General features: G+C 44.0%; 1 long non-coding RNA gene across 1 annotated transcript in view; it reads left to right on the top strand.

Moving 5' to 3' along the window:
• LOC115168629 (uncharacterized) overlaps window positions 1-9,810 on the top strand; it is an 18,820-nt gene extending 9,010 nt beyond the window's left edge. Inside the window, exon 2 of the long non-coding RNA XR_003870715.1 lies at window positions 8,878-9,810. This is a non-coding gene — a long non-coding RNA (uncharacterized LOC115168629). The remainder of the gene's footprint in view (window positions 1-8,877) is intronic.

The following is a 9,810-nucleotide window of genomic DNA, read 5'->3' as shown; positions in this document are numbered from 1 at the left end:
GTATTGAATGAAGAGATGTATTGAATGAAGAGATGTATAGAATGAAGAGATGTATAGAATGAAGAGATGTATTGAATGATGAGATGTATTGACTGAGGAGATGTATAGAATGATGAGATGTATTGAATGATGAGATGTATAGAATGAAGAGATGTATAGAATGAAGAGATGTATAGAATGAAGAGATGTATTGACTGAGGAGATGTATAGAATGATGAGATGTATAGAATGAAGAGATATATTGAATGAAGAGATGTATAGAATGATGAGATATATTGACTGAAGAGATGTATTGACTGAGGAGATGTATAGAATGAAGAGATGTATTGAATGAAGAGATGTATTGAATGAAGAGATGTATAGAATGAAGAGATGTATTGAATGATGAGATGTATTGACTGAGGAGATGTATAGAATGATGAGATGTATTGAATGAAGAGATGTATTGAATGAAGAGATGTATAGAATGATGAGATGTATAGAATGAAGAGATGTATTGACTGAGGAGATGTATAGAATGAAGAGATGTATAGAATGATGAGATGTATAGAATGAAGAGATATATTGAATGAAGAGATGTATAGAATGATGAGATGTATTGAATGAAGAGATGTATAGAATGAAGAGATATATAGAATGAAGAGATGTATTGAATGATGAGATGTATAGAATGAAGAGATGTATTGAATGAAGAGATATATAGAATGAAGAGATGTATTGAATGAAGAGATATATAGAATGAAGAGATGTATTGAATGATGAGATGTATAGAATGAAGAGATGTATTGAATGAAGAGATGTATTGAATGAAGAGATATATAGAATGAAGAGATGTATTGAATGAAGAGATATATAGAATGAAGAGATGTATTGAATGATGAGATGTATAGAATGAAGAGATGTATTGAATGATGAGATGTATAGAATGAAGAGATGTATTGAATGAAGAGATATATAGAATGAAGAGATGTATTGACTGAAGAGATGTATTGAATGAAGAGATGTATTTGAATGAAAAGATGTATTGCCTAAAAAAGGCATGTAGCCTCTACCATATAGGAACATTTTCCCTATTACCAACGTCTGTAGCTTCAACTCGTTAACTAGACACAAAATAGTGGAGGGCGTCAGGATGATTATGATGGACGAGCATGGAAAGAGGAGTGACAGTGCTGATGTTGACGACACCACCCACCTCGGACACCAGCCTTAATAGTCCTCATTAGTGACACCCACTCTCAAGGCCATTGTGCACAGCACTTGAATCTGTTAGGAGGAGGGTGGACGGGCAGAAAGGACAGATCTCAGAGAACCACTGTAGACAAAGGACTGAGTCCGTAAGGTCCTTGGCTCTGACTCCTGTCTGCCAAACCCTCTTCATGGTGTAACACATACAGTATCCCCCCACCCCCCCAAACCGGGACAGAGCTCTTGTCAATGCTCTATGGAGTTTCAGTAGACGGAGAGGAGACTTAATGTATAATAAAGGGAAATGCTGGGGATTTTAGGTCATTTAGTGAAGCAAAAGATAAAAGCCTTGTTGTGATGTTATCTCTATGGCTAAATGCGTCGAACAAGGATAGGGATGTATAGTACTGTACTTCCTCCTTAGTAGAAACTACTGTACATCAGTGACAGGCAGATCCTCATTTCTGCGGGTTCCATCATTTTATGATCTTTAGCTGTTTTATCTCTCACTTTTGGACGCCAGGGTTGTGGGTTCGATTCCCACAGGGGGCCAGTACGGAAAAAAATAAAAATAAATTATTGAAATGTATGCATTCACTACTGTAAGTCTCTCTGGATAAGAGCGTCTGCTAAATGACTAAAATGTACATGTAAATGGACGCCTAAACATTGGACATTCTTTACAAATATGTGAGAAATACAGTGCTTGGAAAGGTTAAGAAGACACAGTATTTCCTTACTGTTAAATATCATGCTCAAACTGAGACAGATTTCCAAGTTAGTTCCTTTCTTAGGCAACACAACTACATCCAGCTACAAAACGAATGTTTTCCACCCACACACACACATCCAGTCGAGGACCAATAAAACACTTGAGGGCCTAGCTATTGCAATGCACCTTAGTCAGATGATTGTGTATTCAATGACTTCCAGTTAACTGGAGGGACCCTCATCACTGTTTCCAGGTGACCCGGAGCCAAGGCGCTGGACAACACTAAGGAGGAAATCCTTCAGGGCCCTCTGTGGAAACACAGTGTGGTCACTTCCTTCAATTTGGCTGTTTCTTTTAACCCCCGGCATGTGACTGGACAGGTTTCTCACAGAGAACAGTGTTTTTCATGTGGTTCCAGAGAGCTGCCCTCGCATGAACCAGCCCCGCCCGCATCTCACAAATACATAATTAGTTGGGTGTTGTGATAAGAAGATTTATGTATCTCTTCCTGTATCTCATAATCTTGGGCCCTCAACGATGTTTAGTGGGTTTCAGGACAACACATGATTAGGGGCGGGAAGGTAGCCTAGTGGTTAGAGGATTGGACCAGTAACCGAAGGGTTGCTGGATCAAATCCCCGAGGGAAAAATCTGTTGTTCTGTCCCTGAGCAAGGCAGAAAGCCCACTGTGTGCTGTAGGTGCTGAGCCTCCCACCACCTCTGTGATTCAGAGCGGTTGGGTTAAAATGCAGAAGATGCATTCACTTGTACAGTAATTAATATGTAGCTTTATGGTTAAGAGCTTGTAAGTAAGTATTTCACTGTACAGTGTTCTGTTGTATTTGGAGCTTGTGACAAATACGATTTGATGTCCAAAACAATGTGAGAAAAGGTAATTAATTTTAATCATATTTTAGACTCATCCTGGTATCATGATTTCAATGAAATGACACCTGAGTTTGTAAAGAATGCAATCAAGGATAAAGGAAGATAACAATTGACATGAGGGGGAAACAAGTCTAGGTGGAGTAAACTTTTCCCCTGAGTGTTTTTCACAAGGCAATCCGTTTTCATTAGAAGTGAGAGGAGGAAAAGAAGGATGAATACTTTCCATTGTAGAGATATGATCAGGGGCAGGGCATGGACCAAAACAAGTCAAGCAAAGCCTCCTGGCTGGCACTGCACTCTCCCTTGGTAGGCTGTGGTAGGGTTCAGCGTTCCAGTCTGATCAGGTTTTCTATCAGCAGGCATCAGCAGGCAACATCAGTCATAGGCATCCGCTGTAATCTGGCATAATGTAATGTGGCATAATGTAATTTAGAAAATCATGATGTTTTGGTACGTATCTAATTGGACCTCTTTTGATGTGTGTGGCCTGTTGCTCCCTTGTCTACAGTGCCTTCAGAATGTATTCATACCCCTTGACATTTCATATCCCTCCACATTTTGTTGTTACAGCCTGAATTCAAAATGTTCTCAACCATCTACACACAATACTCAATAATGACAAAGTAAAAACGTGTTTTTAGAAATGTTTGTAAATTTATTGAAAATGAAAGAAATACACAAATATCTAATTTACATAAGTATTCACACCCCAGAGTCAATACATGTTGGAATCACCTTTGGCAGCGATTACAGCTGTGATTCATTCTGGTTAAATCTCTTTGCACACCTGGATTGTACAATACTTGCACATTATTATTATCTAAATTCTTCAAGTTCTGTCAAGTTGGTGGTTGATTTAAGTCAACACTGTAACTAGGCCACTCTTGAACATTCAATGCTGTCTTGGTAAGAAACTCCAGGACATGAAGTTCATTTCTTTGCCCCATAATTTTTTTTCTTCAGTTTTACTTTAGTGCATTATTACAAACAGGATGCATGTTTTGGAATATTTTTAATCTGTAATGGCTTACTACTTTTCACTCTGTCATTTAGGTTAGTATTGTGAAGTGAATACAGTGTTGTTGATCCATCCTCTCCTATCACAGCCATTAAACTCTGTAACTGTTTTTAATGTCACCATTGGCCTCATGGTAAAATCCCTGAGAGGTTTCCTTCGTGGTTGAATCTGTGTTTAAAATTCACTGCTCGACTGAGGGACCTTACAGATAATTGTATGTGTGGGGTACAGAGATGAGGTACCGCTTAAAATGACATACCCAAACTAACTGTCTGTAGCTCAGGACCTGAAGCAAGGATATGCTGATTCTTGATACCATTTGAAAGGAAACACTTTGAAGTTTGTGGAAATGTGAAATTAATGTAGGAGAATATAACACATTAGATCTGGTAAAAAAAAAAATACAAATGAAAAAACATGCTTTTTTTAAAGATTTTTTATCATTGAAATGCAAGAGAAAGGTCATACTTTCAGATAGGAGTCTAGGTGTAATTTAGATTTTGTCCACCAGTTGCAGCAGTGTGTGTGCAAAGTTTCATACAGATCCAGTGAAGAATTACATTACTGCACAATATTTTGCATCAAATCTGCCAGGAGTTTGCCCAAATGTGCCGAATTGGTCAATTGATACATTTTCAAGTACATAACTATAGGGAGCAAAACCTGAACCTATAGGGGAAGGTCTGGGTGGGCATATCTCCGCGGTGGAGGCTCTGGAGCGGGACCACTGGCTCACGCCACTTCACTGGCTCCCTTAGAGCGTGATCTCCTGCCGCCGACCACGGACTGGGGACCCTCGCAGCGGGCCCCGGACTGGAGGGCGACTCTGGCTGCGCCCGGCTGGCGGGCGACTACGGACAGGCAGGCGGCTCTGGCGGCTCCGGACAGGCGGACGGCTCCGGACAGGCGGGCGGCTCTGGCGGCTCCAGACTGGCGGGCGGCTCCGGACTGGCGGGCGGCTCTGGCGGCTCCGGACTGGCGGGCGGCTCTGGCGGCTCCGGACTGGCTCTGGGCGTAGGCACAGGATTCACCAGGCTGGGGAGACATGCAGGAGGCCTGGTTCTGGGCGCAGGCACAGGATTCCCCCAGCTGGGGAGACATGCAAGAGGCCTGGCTCTGGGCGTAGGCACAGGACTCACCAGGCTGGGGAGACATGCAGGAGGCCTGGCTCTGGGCGCAGGCACAGGACTTGCCAGGCTGGGGAGACATGCAGGAGGCCTGGTTCTGGGCGCAGGCACAGGATAGACCGGGTCCTGAAGACGCACTGGAGGTCTAGAGCGCACGGCCTGCACAACCCGTCCTGGCTCGATGCCCACTCTAGCATGGCACTTGCGGGGGGCTGGGATGTAGTGCACCGGGCTATGAGCGCGCACTGGAGACACCGTGCGCTCTACCGCATAACACCTGACCAGTACCACGCCGCTTCCGGTAAGCACGGGGAGTTGGCTCAGGTCTAACGCCTGACTCCGCCAATCTCCCCGTGTGCCCCCGCCAAAGAATTTTTGGGGCTGCCTCTTCACCTCCACCTGCTTCCCCGGCAGGTTGTTGCAATGGTCAAATAGCTGTTCCCAAGTCCAGTCTATTCTTCCCTCCAATTCCTCCAGCGACCAGGATGCCATCACCTCCCTAGCACGCTGCTTCCTCCACTCCTGGTGCTGCTCCCCTCCACGCTGCTTGGTCCGTTTTTGGTGGGTAGATGTGTAACGGCTGTCTGAAGTAGTAGACCAAGGTGCAGCGTGGAATTTGTTCATCTTTTATTTTAGATGAAAAAAGGCACTTCACAAAGAAACACAGACGACAGCCAAACAGTCCTGTCAGGTATCCTAACACACTAAACAGAAAACATCTACCCACAAAACCCAAAGGAAAAACATGCTGCCTAAGTATGACTCCCAATCAGCAACAACGATGTACAGCTGCTCCTGATTGGGAGCCATACCCGGCCGAAACAAAGCAATCCCCAACATAGAAATACAGACATAGAATGCCCACCCAAATCACACCCGGACCAAACCTAAATAGAGACATAAAAATGCTCTCTCAGGTCAGGGCGTGACAGGATGACAAATCAGAGCAAGATTAATGTAAGTACATTATTTACCTTCAGAGGTGAATGTATCAAACCAGTTGCCGTGATAAAAGTTTTTTGTTGTTGGGCACTCGCCTCAAACAATAGCATGGTATTTTCTCACTGTAATAGCTACTGTTAATTGGACACTGCAGTTAGATTAACAATAATTTAAGCTTTCTGCCCATATAAGACATGTCTATGTCCCGGAAAGTTGGCTGTTGTATACAACATCATTCTAGTCACATTAGCGCACGATAGCAACAACCATCCCAGTTTAGGGACACCCATCCCATAGAGATGAAACACCATTACTGCACAAAGAGTGAGTCCATGCAACTAACTATGTGACTTATTAAGCCCATTTTTACTCCTGAACTTATTTGGGCCAAATCACAGGGGTTGAATACATACTGACTCAAGGCATTTAAACTTTTCATTTTGTATTAATTTGTAAACATTTCTAAAAACATAATTCCACTTTAACATGATGGGGTATTGTGTGTAGGCCAGTAACAAAAACGCTTAATCTAATCCATTTTAAATTCAGGCTGTAACACAACAAAATGTAGAATAAGTCAAGGGGTGTGATTACTTCCTGAAAGCACTGTACCTGAGGGGTTGTTTTTATCTCTCTACTCAATCAGGCCTTAAACGTTATTTATACTGCTGGTTTCCTTGTGTTCTCAGGCTGTGTAGCCGGGTCTGAAGGCCAGGCCAGGACGCTGGTACTCACAACCCCGGTTGACTCACAACCCCAGTTTTCTCCTTCTCTTTGTTCTTCCCTGGTATTTATAGCATGTACTATAAATGCAGGTTAAAAGTAATGTCTTTCTTTTGATGTTGTTTTTATTGTATTACATAATCACAACACTTGGAATCTATAGTTCTTGGGATCTAGCATAAATCGTGCGCAGTTTTTGTAACACTCATGCTTCCTTAACACCAAGGAGTCTAATTTGTGTCAAACATGCCACAACAAGCAATTATTGTCCAGGAACTACTATTGGGCATAAATAAAAATAACAGTAAGTTACAGTAACCCAGAGCAGAGAGATGAAACAGGTCAGACAAGAAAAAAACATCAACCCACAAACCGATGACAGACTTGACACAAAACAGACTCTCAGGCAAAACAGGGACACAGTCCAGACTAGAGCTGAAGAAACAGGATATTTGGTTTGGGTTTCTAACACGTGAGCTGAGAAGAAAATGCCCCAGGAGCACGCGAGCATCCCGGGGAACCTAACCACAGAGAGTTCTTTAGGGTTTTTTAATAGCAGAGTTCTCTAACCTTCACACACTGGAATATGACAGAATGGAAACATTGACACACAAAAACCACACAATCCCATATCCACCCATTTCAGTTCCACTAAAACTCTGAGGCAAATAAAAACCAAAACAAGTTTAACAACATGAGGAAACAATGTTGAGGGCTGTGGTCGAATTACCCCTACCCTGACCGACAGTCCCCTCACCCTATCACCAACCACCATCCCCTGTCCAATCCCCCTCCAGCAGAGGCGGGACTGCATCTCCTTCCCCATCCTTAAATACCCACACCTGTCACTAATCAATGTGGCAGAACCGCTAGTAAGGGTTGGTTGCGTTCCGCGAGGTGATTGAATGCTGAGTTGGAATCAAGCAGAGCGTCGAGCAAATTTGGTGAAGACTAATGTTCTGAGTGGACAATAGTAGTATCGAAAACTGGAACAAAAATGGAAATTGTATAAAATTGGAGTGGAGGATACGTGTGTGAATGATTATGAATCGCTTCTCGTTGGGACGCGTTTGTTGAGTAAGGATGCATATGTGGGGAAACCCATTTGAGGAGTCAACTATTGTGAAGTATGCACTGGGAAAAGTGGAGTCTGTCAGAGTGACCAGGAGTGGTCTTATTTTGATTCATTGTATTTCTGAAGAACAGAGGAAGATTGCAGTGGGTCTCAAAAAGATCGGATCAACAGAAGTTTTGTGTTTTGAACTTCGGAGTAGATCACCCGTGAAAGAAGTCATCTGGATGTTCAGGTTGAATACCTGAAGAGAATTCCCGGTGTGGTTGGTGCCCGGCGTCTGAACCGCTGGGTGAATGGAGAAAACGAAGAAAGCCTGTTGTCCTGTTGTTTTTTTGATAAAGAGCAAATACCTACGCATGTGAAACTTGGTTATGTAAGACACGCTGAAAGAGCTTTCATCCCCAAACCATTGCAGTGTTAAGAATTGTAAAGGATTTGGCCATGTTTCAGTAAGGCGCTACAGAGGGTAGTGCATACAGCCCAGTACATCACTGGGGCCGAGCTTCCTGACGTCCAGGACCTCTATACCAGGCGGTGTCAGAGGAAGGCCCTAAAAATTGTCAGACTCCAGTCACAGACTGTTCTCTCTGCTACCGCACAGCAAGTGGTACCGGAGCGCAAAGTCTAGGACCAAAATGCTTCTTAACAGCTTCTACCCGCAAGCCATAAGACTGCGGAACAATTAATCAAAAGACCACCCGGACAATTTACATTACCCCCACCCCCCCTTTTTGTTTTTAGACTGCTGCTACTCGCTGTTAATTATCTATGCATAGTCACTTTACAAATGACCTTGACTGACCTGTACAGTACAGTACAGCTGGTTGGCAGCAGGTTTCCCACTAGAGCCTTCAGACATGCAGAGGGGGACCTGAAGACAAGTACGGTTATGAAGATAGTTATTGGTAAAGATCTACATTGCTACAATCTATGCCTGCAATGTCAACTAAAGTTTAAAAAATATATATTTAGAGGTGCAAAACATTAAAAAAAACAGAAACCCATCAAATACATTTCTAGGAATTTCTATTGAACTTGAGTCAGTGATTCTTATCATAATTATATTTGCATACAAGGTGACTGATACATGTAAAACAACTAAAGACTATGCCAGGGTGACATCTGACGAGCACAAATCTGTGCCAAAACAAACTAAATAAGATACATTTTTCTATTTTTTTCCCCTCTCCATCCCTCTATTTCAGCCACACGCCCCTCTGTGCCTTCCCTCCACCTCCCTTCTCTCTCCAGATAACCAGCTGCTTCTCCATCTGAGTCAGAGCAGTGCCCCAAGAGAGATGGAGAGAGCGGATTGGTGCGACTGGACGTCTCAGGAGAGATGGAGAGAGCGGATTGGTGAGACTGGACGTCTCAGGAGAGATGGAGAGAGAGGATTGGTGCGACTGGACGCCTCAGGAGAGATGGAGAGAGAGGATTGGTGCGACTGGACGCCTCAGGAGAGATGGAGAGCGGATTGGTGCAACTGGACACCTCAGGAGAGATGGAGAGAGCGGATTGGTGCGACTGGACGCCTCAGGAGAGATGGAGAGAGCGGATTGGTGCGACTGGACGCCTCAGGAGAGATGGAGAGAGCGGATTGGTGCGACTGGACGCCTCAGGAGAGATGGAGAGAGCGGATTGGTGCGACCGGACGCCGCAGGTCGGAGGTCAGATCTGCATGCGCCGGGGATCTTTGTGTTCAATCTCTGTGAGGTCACCTAACCCCCAAGCACGCTAACACACGCCCCCTCAAACTGTTGATCTGCCCTGACACACACACACACACACACACACACACACACACACACACACACACACACTACTGAGTCGTTCAGCAGAGACAGGGTTCAGAACCCAAGGGACTGGGCCATAGTCACAAAAGGGGCCCTGAAATGTTTTTATAATGATCACCCCCCTCCGTTATCGTTAACCCCTACCTCCCTCCCTCCCTCCCTCCCTCCCTCACCAGAACACACGATCCCCCACTCCTCTCTTTCACTCTCTCCATCCTTCTTTAATCTGGGACAGATGATTCCCTGTGTGTGTGGCAGGAGTCAATGTGCTGTCGTAAGGAACACAGTCGTGACCCCATGCATAAGAGCACTTAACCAAATCATGAATTATGAACCATAAAGAAA

The sequence above is a fragment of the Salmo trutta genome, chromosome 30 (genome assembly GCF_901001165.1).
Source record: "Salmo trutta chromosome 30, fSalTru1.1, whole genome shotgun sequence".
Taxonomy (NCBI): Eukaryota; Metazoa; Chordata; class Actinopteri; order Salmoniformes; family Salmonidae; genus Salmo; species Salmo trutta.
The sequence above is the reverse complement of the archived record's forward strand: the minus strand, read 5'-3'. Positions and strand labels throughout refer to the sequence as shown.